Source organism: Eschrichtius robustus, chromosome 13 (genome assembly GCF_028021215.1).
Source record: "Eschrichtius robustus isolate mEscRob2 chromosome 13, mEscRob2.pri, whole genome shotgun sequence".
Classification (NCBI taxonomy): domain Eukaryota; kingdom Metazoa; phylum Chordata; class Mammalia; order Artiodactyla; family Eschrichtiidae; genus Eschrichtius; species Eschrichtius robustus.
The window spans coordinates 94191482-94216581 of NC_090836.1; the positions used below are offsets into that span (position 1 = coordinate 94191482).

Consider the following 25100-nt stretch of genomic DNA (forward strand, 5'->3'; position numbering starts at 1 on the left):
ATTTCCGAACAAAGGTTCTGTTTTGTATCTTAAAGTGACCACAGGGGTTTCTCTTGCCTCAGCTGACCTGCGGAGCCGTGAGGACACCAGAATTTTCCTCCAGGACCAGGGAAGGGACAACTCTTCTAAAGCCAGGGTTAGAGGGACAGGGAGAGACAATAATAAAGTGACTTTCAGAATTACACCTTACAAGTCCTGAATGTTCGACACACCAGTACACATATAATAGACATTTGCCATGGGTATTATTACTACCATCTGTACTGTAATTGATTTGCTGCATGTAATGGTTTCTTATGACCCTAAGACAGATACTTTGTCAATGGGAACACTCTGGTGAGAATAGAGACAGAAAGGTCAGTTAGGAGGCTGATGAGATGAGGGATGATGTAGCAAATGCCAGGATTGGCTACCTAAAGCCATTTGCATTCCCCTTTTCCCCCGCCTCCCTCTCCTACAGAGCCTGGAAAGTGAAATACTCACCTCCCCAGATTCCCCTGAGACCCATGGGAGTCATGTGACATGGTTCTTGAGACGTAGATGGAAGACTCTAGAGAAGGGTCCCCTTCCCAAATAAAAAGACGAAGGCTCTCAATTAAAAGGAGTGATGGCCTAGAATGTGGAAGTGATGCTCAGAGAAGCAGCAGCTATCTTGTGACCGTGAGAAGCAATGTCAACGCTGAGGATGGTGGAAGAGAAGAAGTAGGAGGAGCCAGGGTCTCTGACGATATCCTTGGGCTTCCGTTCCAATCCTGAACTGCCTGCCCCAAACTTCTTTTTGCATGTGATCAATACACTCTTTACCTTTTTAAGCCACTACAGCAGAGTTTCTTGGTACTCAGTCCTAGCTGATCTGAATGACGAGGGCTTGACCTAGAGAAGCTGTAGAGGGACAGAAGGGGGAATGTGGGTGATGCTTCGGAGATATAATTGATAAGACTTGACACCTAATTGGACATGAGAGGAGGAGGGAATCAAGGATGAAAAGAGTGAGTGTCTTGCCCTAGATAAGGAACAGAGGAGTAGAAGCAGATTTTAGTGGACAGAGGTAAATCCTCATCATTTTAACAAGTTGCTAAGAACTGAATTGTGTCCCCCTAAAATTCATATGTTGAACCCTAATGTGATGGCATTTGGAGCTGGGGCCTTTGGGAGGTAATTAAGTTTACATGAGGTCATGAGGGTAGCGCCCTCGTGATGGGACTAGTGAGCTTATAAGAAGAGGAAGGGACACCAGAGCTGTCCCCCTACCACATGAGGACACAACGAGAAGGCTGCCAGCCAGAGAGAGGGTTCTCACCAGGAACCCAATCGGCCAGCACCTTGACCTTGGACTTCCAGCCTCCAGAATACCACGAAATAAATATCTGTTCCTTAAGCCACCCAGTCTATGGTATTTTGTGTGGCAGCCCGAGCAAACTAATACCCAAGTACTGTGTGTTGTGCTAATGACTGAGTTTTTTCTCCTATTGTCCCAAAGTTGTACATAAACCCCCAAACTTAGGACAATGGGCACCAAAAACTCTCACGTCTGAACAGAGCTGTGACACAGCCATGGAGGAGGAGCTAAGAGAAGACAGAAGCACCTCTGCCCCCCAGTCATCCCCCCTCCCAGAGCCCCTCCAGCCTCTATTAGCAGAAGAGCTAATATCTAAATTTAAGGGGATGCATTAGAGAAGGGAGCCTTGAACTAGGGGGAGAGGGCTGCAACTTTTCCTTTCCTGCCACATACCCCTCCTCTCCCCCAGCCAACCTCAAGAAAACCACTTACAAAGATTAGGGCTCAGTCTCCGTTTGGGTTCCCCCAGAAGGAGACCTTGACACAAGGGTTGAAGGACAAGTGGTTCACTTGAGAGATGATCCCAGGAAACACCAGGAGGGGAGTGAGAAGGAGCTGGGGAAATGAGGGCAGTGAAAAGGGTTTGGTTATTGAGCAAGGGACCCCTTGAACAACGGAGAAGAATCCCGCTGGGGAGCGCTGGGGTCAGGGAAGAGCAGAAGCCCCAGAGCTATCCCCCATCAAGGGACAAGGGAACAATGGGGGTTAATTCACCAACACTCATTAGCCATCAGCTGGGGGCTGCTGCTGGGCTATTGATTCCCTGCACTTCTGTCTGCCACTCCTGCCAAGGCCCCCGTAGAAAGCTCTGGGGCAAAGAGATGCAGGGGCTGCCCCAGAAGTCAGCGAGTGAGCACTTCGGGGGGGGGGGGGGGGCGGGGCACCCCAGCACCTGCTCCAGGTGGCCTGAAAGGAAGGAGGCTGAGTCTGTGTTAATGTCGCAGGCTTTCCAACTTTCCCTCTAAGTCTAACTCAATGGGGAAGAAAAGAATTGGAGAGGATGGAGGAAGAAGCTGTGAGCTCCACCGTCAGCAACGGCGCGGCGGCGGGTGGTGAGGATGGCCAGAGGGCAGGACCGTGGAGAGGTCTCCACAGGGCCCTCGGAGAAACCCACACGGGGGCCCCTCGGCTCTCAACCTTCCCATCCCCCAGCCCGTGCAGGTCCTTGCAGGTCCCTGGTGCCCCGGGTCAAGTGTACGCTGGAGGGAGGGAAGAGGGCACGAACTGGAATGTGGAATTGAAGTTCTCAGCTGCAAATAACCAGAGAGCTGTGGGATCCGCCTGCAGCAGTATGAGAGGGAGACGGTAGCGTGTATTGCGCCCCCACGTGGTCAAGAAGGTCCAATACATCCATATGTCGATGCTACTGAGTGCCAGACACACAGCCCCGTGCTTGGCATCAGTGAGCTCGATTAATCGCTCAGCAACCTTACGAGGAAGGCATTACTGTCCTGATTGTACAGCTGAGAAACGTGAAGCTCATAAAAGCCACAGTTTGCTGAGAATCGTACAGCTGATATGTAGCGGAGTCTAAATTCAAACCCAGGCAGCTCTGCCTGACTTTTAGGTTAATTTTAGATGCCTCGTTCATTGACTGGTAGGTGGATAAACAAATCATGGTAAATCCATACAACAGAATACTACTCAGTCATAAAAAGGAACAAACTACTGCTGCAAGACAGAACATGGGTGAATCTCAAAGACATTACCATACATGAAAGGAGCCAGGCACTAAAGACCACATTCTGTGGGACGCCGTTTCTGTGAAATTCCAGAAAAGGCAAAATACAGGGACAGGAAACAGCTCAGTAGTCGCCAGGGGCCAGAGATGCGGGAGGCAAGGGGGCCATGAGGAAACTGGGGGGTTGACAGAAATGTTCTATATCGTGAGCATGGTAGAGCTTATGCTCTTGTGTGCCTTTGTCAAAACTGACAGATGGCCGCTTGAAATGGTCAATCGCACTGTATACAAATTATACCTCAATAAAGCTGATAAAAACCTTGGACGCCTGAGTTGAAAGTGCCAATGGAAATATCATGGCAGAGATGGGTCTGGAGTTCAGAGGACGTGCTTGGCTGCAGAGTTTGTGAGTCATCGGGGTATCCACGATAGACACCTGGGGAGTGGAGGAGCTTTCCGAGGGAGAATATGCAGAGCGAGGAAGGCAGAAAAAGGAGCGTGCAACCCTGCAAAACCCCAAAACTGAAGGGGCAAGCTCAGGAAGGAGACTGCAAAAGAACCATCAGAGCAATGGAAGGAAAATCAGAAATGGTGTCCAAGAAGTGACCAGAGGGCTGTTATGTAAGCCCTTGGCTCTTCCTTGGCTGATGTGGCTCTGGAAACCGGGCTGGCAGAGTGGGAGGAAAAGTGAAGCTAATGGGGGCAGCAGAGGGGGACCAGGCAGGAAGGGAGCAAAGCCTTTCCTGGTGCTTGAGTGGGTGCTGAGAAAAGTGTGGCTGACCTTCTCCCCATCCCCCTGCCCACGCTACCCACCCAGCGTCATCCTTGGTTCCTCAGACACGGAAACCCAGAAAACCACACCCTGCTGAGGGCTCCAGACCTCCCCCAAGGGTGTTAGCAGAACCAAGGGGGCTCTGGCCATGTTAAGGCACAGGCTGGGGGCAGGGGTGGGAGGGGGCAGAAACAGAGAAATTAAAAGTCAGATGAGGGGCTTCCCTGGTGGTGCAGTGGTTGAGAATCTGCCTGCCAATGCAGGGGACACAGGTTCGAGCCCTGGTCTGGGAAGATCCCACATGCCGCGGAGCAACTAGGCCCGTGAGCCACAATTACTGAGCCTGCACGTCTGGAGCTTGTGCTCCGCAACAAGGGAGGTCGCGATAGGGAGAGGCCCGTGCACCGCGATGAAGAGTGGCCCCCCGCTTGCCACAACTAGAGAAAGCCCTCGCACAGAAACGAAAACCCAACACAGCCATAAATAAACAAATAAAAATTAAAAAAAAAAAAAAAGTCAGATGAGAGGCAGCAGAGGAGAAAAAAGGAGAGAGGATAGGGAGAGAATCTAGAAAAAATCTCTGGCCAGGAGGGGCCTCAGATGAATTCTAGACCACCTCCCCCCACCTTGGAAACTGAGCAACTGAGACAAAAGAGGAGAAAGAGGAAAAGATAAAAGCAGTGACACTGGCTGATGTTTGCGCCTCATTTATTCACTCAACAGACATGTGTAGACAGCTTACTGTGTGCTACAGACCAGGAATCAAGGTCAAAAAGGGCAGAGTCCGGCTCTCTGGGGGTCCACAGTCCGAAAGAGGGGACAGCCACGTCCCGTGGAAAGTTACTCTCTGTGCTGCTCACGAGTGTCAGTGCCTCAAAGCTCCCAGCCCTTAGTTCTCAAAGTATTTGCGTGAGCTGGGGTCAATACAGATTTGGGGGGTCTGAAGCTTATCCGGAGACGCCTCTTGTGGAAAAATAATTCAAAATTATAAATGCAAAATTGGGTACAAAAGTAAAAGGGGTCTGTGCAAGTGAGAGACCCTGAAGCTTAAGCTTTTTTGGTTTTTATAGCAATTCCTGCTCTGACCACATATAAGTTGTAGGGAAAGTTAAGTACTTCTAAACTGGGCCAGCAGTGCCCTCTAGTGGAAACGCGGAGGAAAGCCTCAGAGGGCCCCAAAGCTCGGACACAGCTGCCCGCACAGCAGAAAGCCAGGCAGGCCAATTTGGCCATCGGCTTCCCCGAAGTTTCTCATCAGCCCCACCTTCCAACTCCAGAGTGGTGTCATTATTATTAGAGGTTCAGAGATCAGCATGTACGGTTACCTGTAGTTGGATTTGAGGCAAGTAACTTTACCCTTCTGAACTTCAGTTTCCTTTCCCATAAATAAGATGTATCTGTATACGATTAAATCAACTGTTTACTTCGGAGGGTGGTTCTAAGGATTAAATAAGATGACTCACATGTAAGTGCTTTATACAAAGGGAAGTTTGATGTGTACGTTATTTTTTAAGGAAAATGTATTGACATTGACCTATGTTTCTGCTTCCGAATCAACTCTTCTGAGGAAATCACCTTTACTATGCCGCCAAGAAGGACCATGCAGGGCCCCAGTTACACTGTGCAGGATGGAAAGGGGGTGTGTGCCTACCTCATGCACCACTCTGCAGCCCCCAGGAGAGTCAGGTGGGAGTTTATTCATCTCCGGAGCACCCCCAGCCATTTCCATGTCTCACGGGCAATCACACAGTCTTCAGAAAAAGCCACTGTGTGAATGAGTGATTGGACAGGGTGTGAGATGGTTGAACCTAAGTAAGCACTGTCTTTTCATTCTAAGTATATTTTGACATAATTTCAGATTTAGAAAAAAAGCTGCAAGAATAGCGCAAAGAATTCTCATGTTCCCTCCACCCAAATTCCCCATGCACGCACCTGTACCACGTGTGCTGTATCCTCTCTCGATAGATGTGAGTGTACGTGCATTGTCTTCTGAAGCATCTGGAGTAAATGGCAGACGTGAGGCTCCTTTGCTCCTAAATCTTCAGTGCGTATTTCCAAAAAAAACAAGGACAGGCTCTTATAGAATCACAGTTCCATTATCAAAATCAGGCAATTAACATAAACTCAATACTATTATCTACTCCAAGAACCTTATTTTGATTTCACCAACTGTCCCAATCATGTCATCTATACAAAAGAAAATCCAGGATCATGCATGACATTCAATTGTTTTATCTTTTTAGTCCTCGTGAATTTGGGCCAGTTCCTCAGTCTTGTGCCCTTGTGCATGCATGTGTGTGCATGCTTCACCACACTGACTTTTTTTTGGGGGGGGGGGAGTATTTTCTTTTGGCTGCGCTGGGTCCTCGTTGCTGCGCGCTGGCTTTCTCTAGTTGCAGCGAGTGGGGGCTACTCTTCGTTGCGGTGTGCGGGCTTCTCATCGCGGTGGCTTCTCTTGTTGCGGAGCATGGCCTCTAGACGCGTGGGCTTCAGTAGTTGCGGTGCACAGGCTTCGGTAGTTGCAGCAAGCGGGCTCAGTAGTTGCAACACCTGGGCTCCAGGGCACACAGGCTTAGTTGCTCTGCGGCATGTGGGATCTTCCCAAACCAGGGATCAAACCCGTGTCCCCTGCATTGGCAGGTGGATTCTTAACTACTGCACCACCAGGGAAGTCCCCACACTGACTTTTTTTAAGACTTTTTTGGGGGGGACATCCCTGGTGGTGCAGTGGTTAAGAATCCGCCTGCCAATGCAGGGGACACGGGTTCGAGCCCTGGTCCGGGAAGATCCCACATGCCGCGGAGCAACTAAGCCTGTGCGCCACAGCTACTGAGCCTGCGCTCTAGAGCCCGCGAGCCACAACTACTGAGCCTGCGTGCTGCAACTACTGAAGCCTGTGCACCTAGAGCCCGTGCTCTGCAACAAGAGAAGCCACGGCAATAAGAAAACTGCGTACCGCAACAAAGAGTAGCCCCTGCTCACCGCAACTAGAGAAAGCCCGTGAACAGCAACGAAGACCCAACACAACCAAAAATAAATAAATAAAATAGAGAAATTTTTTTTAAAAAAGACTTTTTTTTTTTAGAGCTGTTTTACGCTTAGAACAAAACTGAGAGAGAGGTACGGATATTGACATTTTAAAGAGGACAGCCTAGTAATATTGTAGAACATCTTTCATTTTGGGTTGTCTGATGTTTCCTCATAATTACATTTGGGTTATGCATCTTTTGTAAAAATAACACGAGAGTGATGTTTTCTTCCCAGTGCCTCGTATCAGGAAGCACATGATGTCAATTTGTCCCCCTGCTGGTGATGTTAACTTTGATGCCTGGCTAAAGTGGCATCTGCCAGGTTGCTCCAGTAATGTTGCCGGTTTTTCCTTTGCAATTAATAAGTACCTTGTGGAGAGCTAATTTAAGACTATGTAATATTCCATTACTCCCCAACTTCACCCACTATATCAGCATCCTTTGCCCACTGCCATCTGAGTCAATTATAACTATGATAGTTGCCAAATGGTGATTGTCTAATGCCATCATTTTTTTTCTCTGTTTATTGGCTTTTCTTCATAAGGAAGCACTTTCTCTTCTAGCCCATTTTTTATTTACTTACATTTATCAGTGGACTCAATGATTCTTCCTTTATTCAGGGGTTGTAATTTGTTACTACCATTGTTTATTTTCATGCTCGAATGGCCCCAGATTTGGCCAGTAAGAAAGATTGGGAGAAGAGTAGGTTTGGGGGCGAGTGGGAATAAAGTATATTTTTAATGTCACAAGAAGACAGTCCTCAGCAAGGGCCTAGGATTTAGCAAGGGCCTAGGATTTAGCAAGGACTGGAAAGTAATGGGATGTCATCCCTCTCATTTGCATAGCCACAGTTTTACATACAAGAAGAGCCTGCAGGAAGAAGAGGGAAGAGGACTCTGATCCCTTCCCTCTATAGTTTAAAGTCATTAAAATATTTCTTATGGGCCACAGTAGCCCCAACTGGAGCTTGATTGCTGGAAAGGAAGATGCAGGAAGGAAGTCTGCCCTGGGATGGGGAGCTGGGAATTGAGGGGCACAATGATGCACCAGTGACCTGGACTCAGCACTGAGATTCTGTCCTCAGGGAGAGGTCATGGTCCAGCCATCTGGCGCTGTGGATGTGCCATGGGGACAAGACATGGCTGCCATCATCCTCTGGGAGCTCATCACTGAAGAGCTGCTGGGATCTTTGGGGACCCATGTGACTCCCCTGACTGAGCATAACACAGAGAGAAGGAGGAAGGCAAAGGTGGGGTCACAGGGAGTGGGCAGTCCTGCTGGAGGTCAGGGAGGGCTGTTGGGGACCAGGAGGGGCAGATGAAAGCCAAATCATGGGTATGTGAAAAGACCTCTGGTCATTTAGGAGACCCAAGGGAAAACTGGGCCCCCTCTAAATAAATTGAGGGCTCAGAGCAGTTGCCATTTGAGCAACTCTGCTGGGTCCATGAAGTGGAGAACTTCAGGGATACACTTCCTGAATCCCTGGACATTGAACCAGAATTACCAGCCTTCAGACACAAGGACAGGGTGGGGAGTGACTTGTCTGGGGGGTCAAGAAAAAGTGAGTTTTCATCTCAGTAATGCCATCAAATTACTGTGTGATCTGGGATATGTCACTCTTCACATCTGAAAAACCAATGGGATAAGACCAGCCAGGTACCAAAAGGAGTACTTATGAGAAGAAAATGTATATCTTGAATGACCAAGCAAATGACTTGGTATCTGTGAATGTGTCCTTCAGTTTGTTGGGTAGTACAGAAAATTACCAGATATGTACACCAGGTTGATTTCTCTTACACTGGACTTGACCAGGAGATCGCGGCTTTGAGAATATTTTGAAAGAGTAAAATTCAAAAGGTTATTAATGCATTTCAGGAGGTCTGGGTGAAAGAGGTAGCATTGTTTCCATCATCAAGGATCAACCTTAATTAATCATCTCATAGGCAGAAGGCATAGAGAGGAGGGAGAGAGATGGAAGCCCCCAAATCAGAGACATAACAGAACCCAGGAAGCCAAGGGTAGGAAAAATACAGAAGTCCATTCAACCACTTTGGAAAGCAACCTGGCAATATCCAGTAAAGGTAATTATATGCACTAGGATACAGCATTTCCACTCCTAGGAGATATCTCAAGGAAACTCTCACACAATTGCACAGGGCACTTGAACAAGATTGCTGTGCTACTGTTTACAATAATTTTTTTAATGGATACAATTTATTTTATTTATTTATTTATTTATTTATTTTGGCTGCACTGGGTCTTCATTGCTGCACATGGGCTTTTCTCTAGTTGTGGAAAGCAGGGGCTACTCTTTGTCGTGGTGCGCGGGTTTCTCTTGTTGCGGAGCACAGGCTTTAGGCACGCGGGCTTCAGTAGTTGTGGCATGCAGGCTCAGTAGTTGTGGCTCGCGGGCTCTAGAGCGCAGGCTCGGCAGTTGTGGCGCACGGGCTTAGTTGCTCTGCGGCATGTGGAATCTTCCTGGACCAGGACTCGAACCCATGTCCCCTGCATCGGCAGCCGGATTCTTAACCACTGCGCCACCAGAGAAGTCCTTGTCTTTCTTTAGAATGTCTTAGGCTGCTGTAACAAAATACCACAGACTGGGTGGCTGAACAACAAACATTTGTTTCTCATAGTTGTGGAGGCTGGAAGTCCAAGATCAAGCTGCTGGCAGATCCAGTGTCTGGTGAGAACCCACTTTCTGGTCTGCAGATGGTCTTTTCCTCATTGTATCCTCACGTGGCAGAGAGCAGAACAAGAGAGAGGAAGAAAGCTCTCCTACATCTCTTTTTACAAGGGCACTAATCCCATTTGTGAAGGCTACATCCTCATGAACCTATTAACTCACAAAGGTCCTACCTCCAAACACCATCACATTGGGGATTAGGTTTCAACATATGAATTTGGGGGGGGGGGGACACTTTCAGTCTATAGCACCATATTTTTTTCCATATTTTACTTTTAATTTATTTGTGCTTTGTATTTAAGGTGGATTTCTTATATAAGCAGCATATAGTTGGGAGGTTTTTTTCCCCAACCTGTCAATTTCTTTTATTTTTGTATTGTTTAGGTCATTTCCGTTTAATACAATTATTGATATGGTTGGTTTCAAGCTACCATCTTGCTACTTGTTTTCTGTTTCTCCCATCTTTACTTTGTTCTCTTTTCTCTCTTTTTCTGCCTTCTTTTGGACTAATTAAGTATTTTTATGATTTCCTTCTATCTCTTTCTTTGGCTTATGAGCTGTAACTCTTTTGAGTGCTTCTGTGATTGCTTCAAGATGTACACTATACATCTTTAACTTATCTCAGTCTGTCTTCAAGTGATATTTACCACTTCATATATATTACAAGGATCTTTCAACAATTTACTTCTTTTTTTACCACTCTTGACCTTTGTGATGTTGTTGTCATTCATCTTATTTTACATATGTTCTTAAAAACCCACAATTCGTTGTGAATATTTTTGCTTTGAAAAGCCAATTTTCACTTAAAGAGATTTCAAAGGAAAAAAGCTTTCACATTTACACGCATAGTTACCACTCCCAGTGCTGTTTATTCCTTTATGCAAATCCAGATTTGCATAATGATCTGGGATCATATTCCTTCCATCTAAAGGAATTCCTTCCACATTCTTGTGAAGGTCTGCTGGCAATGAAATTTTTAGCTTCTGAAATTATTTCTTTTTTACATTTTTATATCAGTTATAGCTTCATTTGAAAGATACTTTTGCTGGGTATAGAATTCTAGGTTGACTTCTTTTTCAGGACATTACAGATGGCGCTCCACTGTCTTCTGGTTTACACTGTTTCGAACAAGAAGTCTGATGTCATCCTTATCTGTGCTCTTTTTTGTGTAATATGTGTGGGGTGCCAAAGATCACCCACATATTCAGAAATCTGTTAGAAGGACTCATAGGATTCACCATATAGCTGTACTCATGGCTAAGATTAATTATAGCAACATATAAAGATACACCGTAAGGATACAATATAGTAAAGATACACAGTAGGGGTACACAGTGAGTATACATAAGGGGAAAAGACAAAGGAACAGCCTGGAGGAACCCATGTACAGACTTCCTTATGCTCTCTCTCTCTCCCATAAGTTGTCACACAGCGCACTCTTCCCCTGCAGTAAAAATGAAGGAACATGTGTGATATTCCTGCCCAGAGAAGCCCATTGGATACTCAAAGCTTATATTGGGGGGTTGGTCATGCCAACCCTGCCTAGCATGTACTAAAATTCCAGACTTCCACAGAGAAAGCAGGTGTTCATCATAAATCACATTGTTTGCACAAACGGCAGGCACAGTGCACCACTCCTACCAGTTAGGAAAGGGTGGAAACCCCCCCCCCCCAAAAATCCAACTTCATAGACACCAGCCAAGGGCCAAATTTTCTAAGGAGAGTAGTCTTAGGCCTGCAATGTTAAGTCTTTTCTGCACAAAATGTCTTCTTTTTCTATTTATGCCTTTAAGATTTTCTCTCTATCACTGCTTTTAAGCAATTAGATAATGATGTGCCTTGGTGTCATTTTCTTTATGTTTGTGATTTTGGAAAATTTGGAAAATTTTATACTAATATTTCTTCAAATAGTTATTTTGTATCCACTCTCTCTCCTCTCTCTCCTCTTTCAGGGACTCAAATTACACTTACATTAAACTTAATCTTTTCCTACAGCTCACTGATACTCTTCATTTTGGCGTGGGGGGGTGGTATTTTCTCTCTGTTTCATTTTGTATAGTGTCTCTAGCTATATCTTAAAGTTCATTAAACTTTTCTTCTTCAGTGCCTAATTGACCATAAATCCCATTTAGTATATTTTCCATCTCAGATGTTGTAGCTTTCATCTCTAGAAATTTTATCTAAGTCTCTTATTTTCTGATATTTTTGACATCTTTATTGAAATATAATTGACATGTATTAAACTGCACATATTTAAAGTATGATATTAGATGAAGTTTTGACATATATAAACACCAATGAGACAATCGCCACAATCAAGGTAATAAAATTATATAGAGTGCGTCCACGGACCACAGTGGAATCAAACTAGAAACAAAGATACAGAAAAATCTCCACATGCTTGAAAACTAAGCAACACACTTTTAATAATCCTTAAGTTAAAGAGGAAGTTTCAAAGAAATAGACAAATAACACTGAATGAATATAAAACATATGAAAATCATGGGACACAGCTAAAGCAGGGACAAGAGGGAAATGTATAGCATTAAATGCACAGATTAGAAAAGAGGAATGTGGGTGACATCAGAAACACGGCAGAGTGAAATATCTACCCTTGTCTCTCCCCATCAATCTACAGCCAGTAAAAAAAAATCCACAACTCAACAAAGGTGCCTCTGCCCAACATAACAGGTCACCGAAGAATTTCACACATTTGCACATCTAAAGGTGGGTGGGCTGTAACACACAGAGGAGGGAACAGCAGCCATGGTTCCTGCAATCCTAGCCCTCTGACCAGGCAGCACAGCCCACAGCTTCAGAGAACCCAGTGACAGCAAGGAAGGCAGCACACATGACTCCAGTCACCCAACCACACCAGTGCCCACAGCCACTGCTAACTGGGCAGCAGCAGCAGTGAGGCCTGGGACCCCATCCCTCCAGCTGCTGAGGCACCCATGATCCCAGCCCCCACCTCCCTCCATTCACAGTGGCAGAATTCATGAACCCAACAACAGTGGACAAGGTAGAGGCACCTGCACGACCCTGGCTTCTCCCCCTGTGTTGACCCCTCCCTCCACAGCAGCAGAGCCTGTGACTCAGGGGGTCCCAGATGCAAGGGAAGAGCCCACCATCCCAGTGATGACAGAGGCTCTGGCAGAAGCAAGGCAGCAAACACCCAGGTGGTACAAGAAGCAACAACAAAGGCACAGAGCCACACCTCTTACAGAGCCAGTGGAGGCTGGAAAGTGCCACGCTCAAATTTTACCAGGGGCAGCTCAGGCAAAAGAAACCAAAAATGTGTATGACAGTGCCACCTACCAGAAAACAAAAGAAAGGAATCAAACACCTAACCTGTCTTTTAATATCAGCAGAGGAATAATCATCAAACAATATGAAGAGCCACAGTAACACTACACAAAAAGAAAACGACAATTCTCCAAAAGCCAAACTTAAAGTCACAAAATATTGCAATCTAATGGATAGAGAATTCAAAACAGCTGTCATGGAGAAACTCAACAAGATGCAAGAAAACACAGGAAGGCAGTTTAATGAGCTCACGAATAAAATTAATGAACAGAAAGGATATTTTACCAAAGAGATTGAAATTCTAAAAAAGAACCAAACAAATTCTGGAGCTGATGGACACAATAAACAAGATAAAGAATGCATTAAAAAGCATTGGAAATACAGCAGACTATATGGAAAAAATAATTAGTGAGCTCAAAGACAAATCTAAAAATGATACAAGAGAAAAGGTAAACAAGACATTTTTAAAATGAGGAAATCCTACAAGAGCTATTCAACTCTTTTAGGAAGGGCAGCATTAGAATAATGAGTATCCCAGAAGGAGAAGAGAAGGAAAAGGGAGAAGACAGATTATTTAAAGAAATAATAGCTGAGAACTTCCCAAACCTGGGGAAGGAACTGGATATATAAGTCCATGAAGCTAAGAGAACACCTAATTACCTTAATGCAAAAAGACCTTCTCCAAGACACATAATATTAAAATTGCCAAGAGTCAATGACAAAGAAAGAATTTTAAAGAATTTCCAGCTAGGGGAAATCTGCTATCAGCAGATTTCTTAACAGAAACCCTACAGGCCAAGAGGGAGTAAAATGACATTCTCAAAATACCGAAAGATTAAAAATTGTCACCCAAGAATATTCTAGGGGAGTTGCCTGGTGGTCTAGTGGTTAGGATTCAGCACTTTCACTGCTGTGGCCTAGGTTCAATCCCTGGTCAGAGAACTGAGATCCCACAAGCTGTGCAGTGTGGCCAAAATCTTTTTTAAAATTCTATACAGCAAAGTAATCATTCATATATGAATAAGAAATAAAGACCTTCTGAGACAAACAAAAGCTGAGGGAGTTCATCAACACTAGACCTGCCTTATAAGAGATGTTGAAAGGAGCTTTCTACCAGAAAAAAAGCAGTCAAAATACACAAAACTTTGAACAAGGTGATAAGCAGACAGAACCAGAAAACTGCAACTCTCTATCAGAATTTATAGGTTTTTACATGCTCTATTATAGTATAAAGGTTAAAGGGAGAAAAAAGAAGGCAGAAAAATAACTACAGCTATCTCAGTTTGGTAACAAACTCACAACATAAAAAGGGATAATTTAAGACAAAAGAAACATAAAAGGGTAAGAGGTAAAGGACAGAATACATAAAACTAAATGAAGACAAGATGCAAGCAACAGAAAAAGGACAACTTTATCTTTGAGGCATTTTAGACAAGCCTCCAGGTAACCACAAAACATAAACATGGAGCATAGAAACACAATATTTTTTAAAAAGGAAATTCAGAAAAATACAGAAAACCACCAAACCAAAATGGCAGCCAGAAATACAAGGAAAAGAAACAATAGAGATATAGAGCAATCAGAAAACAAAAAATAAAATGGCAGTATCGGGACTTCCCTGGTGACGCAGTGGTTAAGAATCCGCTTGCCAATGCAGGGGACACAGATTCAATCTCTGGTCCAGGAAGATCCCACATGCCACGGAGCAACTAAACCCATGCACCACAACTACCGAGCCTGTGCTCTAGAGCCCGCGAGCCACAACTACTGAAGCCTGTGCTCCTAGAGCCCGTGCTCCACAACAAAAGAAGCCACTGCAATGAGAAGCCTGCACACCACAAAAAAGACCCAACGCAGCCAAAAATAAAAATAAAATTCATTAATTAATTTTTAAAAATGCAGTACCAAATCCTAATATATCCATAATCACCTTAAATGTAAATGGATTGAATTCATCAGTCAAAAGACACAGAGTGGGACTTCCCTGGTGGCCCAGTGGTTAAGAATCCATTTGCCAATGCTGGGGACATGGGTTCGATCCCTGGTCCAGGAAGATCCCACATGCCACGGAGCAACTAAGCCCATGCACCACAACTACTGAGCCTGCGCTCTAGAGCCCGCGAACCACAAATAGTAAGCCCTCGCGCAACAACTACTGAGCTCATGCGCCACAACTACTGAAGCCCGCGTGCTCTAGGTCCTGCATGCTGCAACTACTGAGCCCGTGTGCCACAACTACTGAAGCTCACGAGCCTAGAGCCCATGCTCTGCAATAAGAGAAGCCACCACAACGAGAAGCCCACGTACCACAGTGAAGAGTAGCCCCTGCTTGCCACAACTAGAGAAAGCCCACATGCGGCAGTGAAGACCCCAACGCAGCCAAAATAAATAAATAAATAAATAAAATTTTAAAAAGACACAGAGTGACTGGAGGGATTAAAAAACAAGATCCAACTATAAGCCGCCTCCAGGAAACATACCTCAGCTCTAAAGACGCACATAGGCTAAAAGTGACGGGATGGAAAATAATACTTCAAGCTGATACTTCAAGCCAAAAGAAAGCAGGTGTGGCCATCCTCATATCAGACACAATAGACTTCAAGCCAAAAAGGTAACAAGAGATAAAAATGGACAGTATATAATAACAAAGGGGACAATTCATCAAGAAGACATAATAGTGATTAATACCTATACACCAAACAGAGGAGCACCAAAATATATAAAACAATTATTAACAGACCTGAAGGGGAAATTGACAGCAACATAATAATAGTAGGAGATTTTAACACCCTGCTTACATCAGTGGATAGATCATCCAGACAGAAAATCAAAAAGGAAACAGCGGCCTTAAATGAAACATTAGACCAGATGGATTTGATAGATTTGTACAGAATATTCCATTCAAATGCAACATACATATTCTTCTCAAATGGAAACTTTGAAACTGCGTGCAAATGGAACTTTCTCAAGAATAGACCATATGTTGGGACACAAAACAAGTTTCAGTAAAGTTAAGAAGACTGAAATTAAAGACTGAAATTTAAGAAGGCTGAAATTGTATCAAGCATATTCTCCAATCACAATCGAATGAAACTAGAAGAAAACTGCAAAAATCACAAATATGTGGAGACTGAACAACATGCTACTGAACAACTATTGGGTCAATGAAGAAATCAAAAAGTACCTGAAGACAAATGAAAATGAAAATACAACATACCAAAATCTATGGGATACAGCAAAAGCAGTACTAAGAGGGAAGTTTATAGTAATACAGGCCTACCTCAAGAAACAAAAATCTCAGGTAAATAATCTAACCTTACACCTAAAGGAACAGAAGGGACATACCTCAACATAATAAAAGCCATATAAGACAAACCCACAGCTAACATCATACTCAACAGTGAAAATTGAAAGCTATCCCTCTAAAATCAGTAACAAGACAAGGATGCCCACTCTCACCACTCTTCTTCAACATAGTATTAGAAGTCCTAGCAAGAGCAATTAGGCAAGAAAAAGAAATAAAATGCATCCAAATTGGAAAGGAAGAAGTAAAACTGTCATTATTTGCAGATGACATGATTTTTATATATAGAAAACCCTAGATTCCACCAAAAAACTATTAGAAATAATAAACGAACACAGTGAAGTTGCAGGATACAAAATCAATATACAAAAATCTGTTGCATTTCTATATGCTAACAATGAGCTAGCAGAAATAGAAATTAAGAAAATAATCTCATTTACAATTGCCATAAAGAAGAATAAAATACCTAGGAATAAATTTAACCAAGGAGATGAAAGACTTGTACATTGGAAACTACAGTAAGTCCCCTATGTACAAACGAGTTCCGTTCTGAGAGCACGTTTGTAAGTCCAATTTGTTCAAAGTTAGCCTAGGTACCCAACTAACACAATTGGCTATGTAGTACTGCACTGTAATAGGTTTATAATACTTTTCACACAAATAACACATAAAAAAACAAACCTTGAAAAGTACAGCAGTACCAGCTACATCGCTGCTGCTTTTACGCTTGCTTCCAGACATGCTGGGCTTGAAATAAAAGATACTGTACTACTGTACTCTACACAGTACTGTAAAGTACACAAAAGTGCAACCACTTGTAGAGGATGCATGCACATGACAATGTATGCCAGACGTGTGAACTTACATGATTGGACATGTGACACACATTCATATCTTCGAAAGTTCGAAACTCGGAGGTTTGTATGTAGGAGACTTACTGTATAAGACATTGTTGAAAGAAACTGAAGACACAAATAAATGGAAAGATATTCTGTGCTCATGGAATGGAACAATTAATGTTGTCAAAATGTCCTTATTATCTAAAGCAATCTACAGATTCAATGCAATCCCTATCAAAATCCCAAGGACATTTTTCACAGAAAAAGAACAAAAGATATATGGTTTATATGGAACCACAAAAGACCCCAAATAGCCAAATTAATCTTGAGGAAAAAAAGAACAAAACTGGAGGTATCACACTTCCCAATTGCAGACTATATTACAAAGACATAGTAATTAAAACTGCATGGTATTGCCAGACAATTAGATGTATAGATCAATGGAAAAGAACTGAGAGCCCAGAAATAAACCCACATATATATGGACAATTAATTTACAGCAAAGGAGCAAAGAACATACAATGGAGAAAGGATAGTCTCTTCAATAAATGGTGCTGGGGGACTTCCCTGGTGGTGCAGTGGTTAAGAATCCACCTGCCAATGCAGGGGACACGGGTTCGATCCCTGGTCCAGGAAGATCCCACATGCCGCTGAGCAACTAAGCCCGTGCGCCACAACTAATGAGCCTGTGTGCCACAACTACTGAAGCCCGCATGCCTAGAGCCCATGCTCTGCAACAAGAGAAGCCACCACAATGAGAAGCCCACGCACCACAACGAAGAGTAGCCCCCGCTCACCACAACTAGAGAAAGCCCACGAGCAGCAACAAAGACCCAACGCAGCCAAAAATAAATAAATAAATAAATTTACATAAATAAATAAATAAATGGTGCTGTGAAAACTGGACGGCCACGTGCAAAAAAATGAAACTAGACCACTATCTCACACCACACACAAATTATTTCAAAATGGGTTAAAGACTTGAATATAAGACCTGAAACCATAAATCTCTGAGAAGAAAACATAGGCAGTATGCTCTTTGACATTGGTCTCAGCAGTATCTTCTAGATACGTCTCCTCAGGCAAGGAAAACAAAGGCAAAAATAAACAACTGAGATTACATCAAACTAAAAAGCTTCTGTACAGCAAAGGAAACCATCAATAAAATGAAAAGACAACCAACCAAATGGGAGAAGATATTTGCAAATGATATATCCAATAAGAGGTTAATATCTCAAATATATAAAGAACTCATACAACTCAACAGCAAAAAAAAAAACATACAACCCAGTTTAAAAGTGGGCAGAGGAGCTGAATAGGCATCTTTCCAAAGAAGACATACAGACTGCCAACAGGTGCATTAAAAGATGTTCAACATCACTAATCATCAGAGAAATGAAAGTCAAAACCACAGTGAGATATCACCTCACACCTGTTAGGATGGCTGTTATCAAAAAGGCAAGAAATAACAAGTGTTGGCAAGGATGTGGAGAAAAGGGAACCCTCTTACACTGTTGGTGGGATATAAATTGGTACAGCCACTATGGAGAACAGTATGGAGGTTCCTTAAAAAATTAGGAATAGAACTACCATATGATCCAGCAATCCCACTTCTGGGTATTTATGCAAAGAATACAAAAACACTAATCCAAAAAGATATCTGCACCCCCATGTTCATCATGGCATTATTTACAATAGCCAAGATATGGAAACAACCAAAGTGCCCATCAACAGATGAATGGATAAAGAAGATGTGGCATATACATACACAATGGAATAATACGCAGCCATAAAAAATACGAAATCTTGCCATTTGGTACAACACACGCATGAACCTTGAGGGTATTACACTAAGTGAAATAAGCCAGACAGAGAAAGATAAATACCATGATTTCACTCATACTGGAATATAGAAAACTAATAAACAAACAAAAACAAAATAAATGAGCAAACCAAGCCAAACAAAAACAAACACATAGATACAGGGAACAGAGTAGTGGTTACCAAAGAGGAAGGGGTGGGGGGAGGGTGAAATGCATAAAGTGGATCAACTGTATTGTGATGAATGGAAAATACATTTTTGGTGGTGAGCATGTTGTAGGGTATACAGAAGTAGAAATATAAATGCTGTACACATCCAACTTATATAATGTTATAAATCAATGTTACTTCATTTTTAAATAAATTTTTTAAAAACTAAAAAAAAAAAAAAAAAAGAGGAATATCTCAAACTGATAATTGAAGCTTCCACCTAATGATCCTAGAAAGGAAGAGAAAATTAAGCCCAAAGCAACAGAAAGAAGGAAATAATAAAGTTAAGGGCAGAAACCAACAAAATTGAAAACAGGAAAACAACAGAGAAAATCAATGAGACAAAAATCAATAAAGTTACAGAGAGAGAGCACAAGGGGGTAGAGAGGGAGAGAAAGAGAACAGAGATTACCATTATCAGGACTGAAACAGGAGATATCACTACAGACCCTGCAGACACCAAAACAATAATAAGGAAATACTATGAACAACTCTATATACAGTTGTAGGTTTGTGACTCTTTTGCTTTTGACAAATAAAAAATTTTATAATTTAAGGTGTACAACATGATGTTTTGGTATATGTATATATTGTGAAATGATCAAACTAATTAATATATCCATCACCTCCCATAGTTATCATTTGTATGTATGTGCAGTGAGTGTACTTGAAATCTACTCTGTTAGCAAATTTCAAGTACACAGTACATTATTATTAACTATAGTCACCATTCTGTACACTAGTTCTCCAGAATTTATTCATCTTACAACTGAAAGTTTATACCCTTTGATCAATACCTTCCCTTTTCCCATACCCCACAGCCTCTGGTAAACACCACTCTACTCTCTTTTTCTGTAAGTTTGGCTTTTTCAGATTCCACATATAAGTGATATCATACAGTATTTGTCTTTCTCTGTCTGACATTTCATTTAGTATAATATCCTTAAGGTCCATCCATGCTGTCACAAGTGACAGAATTTCCTTCTTTCTCATGGCTGAATATTCCATTGTATACATGTACCACAACTTCTTTATCCACTCATCCATTGATGGACACTTAGGTTGTCTCTATGTCTTGGCTATTATGAATAATGTTGCAACAAGCATGGCAGTACAACTATCTCTTCGAGATTCTTTTTCACTTTCTTTGGATAAATATCCAGAAGAGAGATTCCTGGATCATATATGGTAGTTCTATTTTTAATTTTTTTAAGAAACTTCATACTGTTTTCCACCATGACTGTACTAATTTACATTCCCACCAACAGTGCACAAGGGTTCCCTTTTCTCTACATCCTCACCAACACTTGTTATTTCTTGTCATTTCGATGATAGCCATTCTAACAGAATACGGTTTCTCATTGTGGTTTTGATTTCCATTTCCATAATAAGTACTGATGTTGAGCACCTTTTCGTGTACCCTTTGGCCATCTGTATGTCTTCTTTAGGAAAATGTCTATGCAGTTCCTCTGCCTAGTTTTTAATTGGATTGTTTGGGTTTTTGCTATTGAGTTGCATGGGCTCTTTATATATTTTGGATATTAACCCCTTATCAGATATATGATTTGCAAATATTTTCACCCATTCCATTGATTGCCTTTTCATTTTGTTGATTATTTCTTTTTCTGTGCAGAGACTTTTTCACTTGATGTAGTCCCACTTACCATTTTTTCCTTTTGTTGTTTGTGCTTTTGGTGTCATATCCAAAAAACTGTTGCCTCGTAAGGTAGTTTTAATTAGGTCCCATCACTCCCAGAAGTCACTCCCAAAAGGGCCCTGACTAATGTACAACCCATCACTGCATCACCCGTCAGGCCTAGCACAAAGAAGCCGATTAAAATCCAGCTGAAAAGGGCAAAGCACAGAAAAATGGTCTGAAGAAGAAAATGTCCAAATGAAGCACAACTTGTTGGGCCACCACCTGCTACTGCCATGCACTGGGCAGTTTTACTTGGGTCAGGTGGACCAGAGAACAGCCCCAGCCCCAGGGAATGCCCAATCTTCACATATCTTAAATGCCATCCTCCACTCATCATGGGACAAAGCATTATCACTCACAAAGCCCACCATGACCAAGTCCCTCTCCAACTCAGGCTATCAAGCAGGTCTTCCTTTCTCTCTCGCCAAGTTTCAGAAACGAAAGAACCATGATAGGATATTCAATAGAGAATCTTTTTCCATCAGCATCCATTCCAGGATCTATGACCTCCGGGCTCCCACACTGACCTACTTCTGGTTGAGATGGCCTCCAGTGTACACCTCATCAGAGAAGCTTCTCCTGATCACTGTTTTAAATAACAATCCTTACCACCTCCACCCCATCCTGGTATCTCTTCCAGGTACTTTTCTCTACCTTTAATCATCATCTAACATGGTACCTATTTTTTTATGTTCTGCCCTCCAAGCCAACTAGAATGTAAGCTCTAAGGGGTCAAAGACTCTCAGTTTTGTTCCCTGTTCTATGCCCAACATCTAGGACAGTGCCTGATGCATGCTGTTTTCAATAAAGATTTGTTGAATGAATGAATGAACGCACATGCAGTGATGTAAGACTAAGACCAAGTTAACAGAGAGAGCAGACAGAGGAGCGATCCAACTTCCAGTCTACAGGAGGTGAAGATGAGCAATAATTTGCTATGCCCATCCTCAGGTGGGATAAAAGAAGGAATGGGACAAATGGGACTCATGAGGCATTCAGGTCCAAGCTAGTAGTACAGTTAGGCAAACAGCTATGGTTTTTGCCTACCTAGCACCCATTTACCCTTCTGACAATAACCTCTGACTTTCCTTGAGGTTCTGCCTGACCTACTTTTGGGGTGAGGATGTGACCTAATTTAGCCAATCAGCATACCCCACACCTTTGCTCATACCAATTGCTTTCTGTTTGGACACATGATCCAATTCAGGAAAGAAGAGTCAATCCCATGATATCTACCAAAACAAATGGGAAAAAGAAACTTCCTCTCCAGGGACATTGCTAGCAACAAAGACGATAAAGCCTGGGGCTGTCGGAGTCACCACCTGGAGCCTAAGAATAAAGCCAACTCAGAAGAAAGCATCAAAGAGAGATGTCAAGAGACAAACTTGAGTCCCTCCCTGGATCCAGCCACACCTGAAGGTACTGGACATTTCAATAATGCCAGCCAACAAATTCTCCTTTTCTGGTAAACTATTTTGAATTGGGTTTCTGTCACGTACAACTAAGAACATCCTGACCCGTACTAAAGAACAGGAGGGAAATACATTCTTGAGGCTCTTAAATACCTAGCTGAGAAGCCTAACGTCAGGCAACATGTCCCAGAAGGGCCATCCCATACCTTTTGGTGAAACTCATTGCCAGTCTTTTTGGTGAGCAGGATAGGGGCTGAGAAGAAGGTCATGATGCTAGTTTTTTATTATTTGCGTTTACCTTTAGGGAATTTATTCAACAACTCTGTCTCAAGAGAGCATACTATGGTGAAAATATCACTGAACCAAGAGTCCAATAACCTGGTTTCTAATCCTAATCTGATCACTAACTGACCGTGTGGGCTGAGACAAATCACCTTGTTCCTCTTGGTCTCAATTTGTAAGTATGTAAAGTGAGCAGAATAACTATATCATCTTCAAGCACCTGTCCAATTCCGGAATGGAAAGCCCACTAGGAAAGATGTTCTTAATCTTTGATGGGATCAAAACCCCAGAAAAATACACATGTGCACAAACACATAATTTTGCATAGAGTCTCATGGGTTTCACAACTCTAGAAGACATTCTATATCTGTAACCTCTCTGCTCTGCAGAAACTAGGACACTAGCTTCTGCTTGGACTCCTCTGGTGACAGGGAGCTCACTACCGTAAGAAGTAGCCCAACGTAATTGAACTGCACTGGAAAAATTAATTCGTCTTCATATTGAACCAAGATCTGCACACTGTAACTTCTACCCATTGGTCTAAATTTTCCAGAGCAAAACAGAAAAAAAAATTTCTCTCCTGTGTGTAACATCTCTTCATTTCTCTGAAGGCTGTTTCTAACTTTTAAAGGCAAATAATTTATGGGGAGAAATGCAGATGATGTGCCACGCAAATTATTTTACAGTGCATTGTTATAAAGATATATTCTGCCACCTCACCCTAAATATGCCAAACACCCAAATGTAGACGCTAAATTCCAGACAGGTACCACTGCTATTAATCTGCATGGTCTAGGTTTTGCAAAGACAGGAATTACTGTATAAAAATATCTTGAAGGAAACAGCAGTGTCTTTTGGAAAGAGCACTTCATTAAGAATCAGAAGACTTGGAAGTAGTATCTATCTCCCACTCCAACTACCTGTGTATCCCTGGGCAAATCATTTAACCCCTCCCTCTGAGCCTGTTTCTCATCTGTAAAATGTGACAAAACCTACCTCACAGGGATGCAGTGAGAATCAAATGCTATCGTGTTCGTAAAGCTTCTAGCCCAAGCCTGGCACAGAGCAAATTCTCACTACAGGCGAGCTCCCGAGCTCAACAAGCCCGGCGTCGCATTCGATGCGCTCGGCGCTCTTGCACCAACGGGATTCCCCTTCCCAAGCGGAGTCTGCGCTCTGGGCTCGACTGAGGCTCCCTGGCCGCTCGCGCTTTTCTCTCCTTCTCCAAGATGGCGGCGGTCGGCGGCGCTGAGGCGGGATCCGAGCGAGCCTAGTGAAGGTAGCGGCGAGCGGAGCCCCCACGAGGCCGAGCTGGGCCCCCACCCCCAGGCGGCAGTGGCCCCGCCCCGCCACCACCCGCCGCCTCGGGCCGCGACACCGCCCTGAGGGCGCCCGGGGCCAGTTGCGGCCTAGCCCAGGGGCCGAGCCGGGGACTGGAGTAGCGGCCGCAGTCCGCCCCCGGGAAGGGGCTGGAGCGGGTCGAAGGAGGAAGGCGGGCGGGAGCTGTTCAAATGGGGAAGGCGGGAAAGTGCGGGCCGGGAGGGGGCGTGCGGCCGCCCCGGGGGCCCGCGAGCCGAGGCCGCCCCTCCCCCTGCCCAGCAGTCTCCGCCCTCGGGGGCGCCGGGAGCCGCCGGGACGCGGGAACCCGAGTCGGGGCCGCCTGGCTCAGGACCCGGGACGCAGGATCCCTGGGCTGTCAAGGGGCGAGGGGGCCGGGGTGACGGGAGGGCCGGGGCCGCGGCTGGCAGGAGAGGATGCAAGGAGCTTTCTTCTTCGCACAGCTTTATTGAACTAGCTGTTGCTGCAGAAGTGCCGGGAGAATCCTGTTGGTTTGCCGTGGGGACCACAAAGACGGTGGTCCTTGGGGCCCTTTGTAGCAATAACCCGGTGTGGTGTGTACTCTTTGCGTGCGACCCAGTGTGAACGTACCTTCCGAGTGGGCTCTTCTCCATCCAGGCCCATTTCCCCCCAAAGCTGGTACTTGTAGATTTCACTTTATTTTTCTATCGGGCGGAAGAGGAGAACCGTCTATCTCCTTGCTTCCTGATGGCTAAGCTGGTGGCTGACTATATTCCCCCACAGCAGAATAAATAAAAAACTGAATCCAAAGTAGAGCCCGTTGGTTGGACAAGGCTTGTCAAAATTTGTACCGCTGGTTTTTTGGGAATGTGTGTTGTCAGCCGCTCTGTGAGGTCGTCGTGGTTCCGCTCAATTGCACTACAGTGAGAGGATTCAGTCCCCATCCCAGGCTGTCGGGATCTCTGCAGTTCCCAGAGCTGGCAGGGGCTGTGAGTGCTGCATAGGTAGGTTCGTGGAGAAGGGAGTGGCACGAATTCGGAGTCGCTGGGTTCTGAGATTGGAGGAGATCTCGACGAAAATGAGAAGACATCCCCTGCTCCTATCCTAGAAGTAACAACAACGACAATTCAGAAACTGGCAACAGCTGGATGTGCATCTTCCTTTTCCTGCACTGACTGGCAATTTGAGCTCCTGAAAGAAGTGCTGGAAGAAGAGAACACGGAATCTTGAGCAAGGCTGTCCTCCTGGACTGGACCTGGGTCTCAGGATTTTGCTTACTGCCCCGTTTCCGAGGCTTTACTTTGTCTTTTTCAATACACACTTACATTTTGGGATGAAGAGGCTTGTTAGTGATTGCTGGGGTCAGATGACCTCAAAAAATCACTTTCTGAAACTTTTTTTTTTTTTTTTTTTTCAGTATT

General features: G+C 43.8%; 1 protein-coding gene and 1 long non-coding RNA gene across 3 annotated transcripts in view; one reads left to right on the forward strand and one right to left on the reverse strand.

Moving 5' to 3' along the window:
- Window positions 1-5482: 5482 nt before the first annotated feature.
- LOC137775265 (uncharacterized) lies at window positions 5483-23651 on the reverse strand. Its single transcript, XR_011075991.1, has 3 exons — window positions 23377-23651; window positions 5725-5831; window positions 5483-5558 (listed from the first exon to the last, which is right to left on the reverse strand). It is a non-coding gene; the product is annotated as an uncharacterized lncRNA (long non-coding RNA).
- The window catches only part of HMGXB4 (HMG-box containing 4), a 30952-nt gene continuing 29447 nt past the window's right edge, over window positions 23596-25100 (forward strand). Inside the window, exon 1 of one of the 2 annotated variants that reach the window (XM_068560966.1) lies at window positions 23596-23659. The gene's annotated coding sequence lies outside the window, so the exon portion shown is untranslated. The remainder of the gene's footprint in view (window positions 23660-25100) is intronic. The other variant, XM_068560969.1, reaches the window with a different exon arrangement.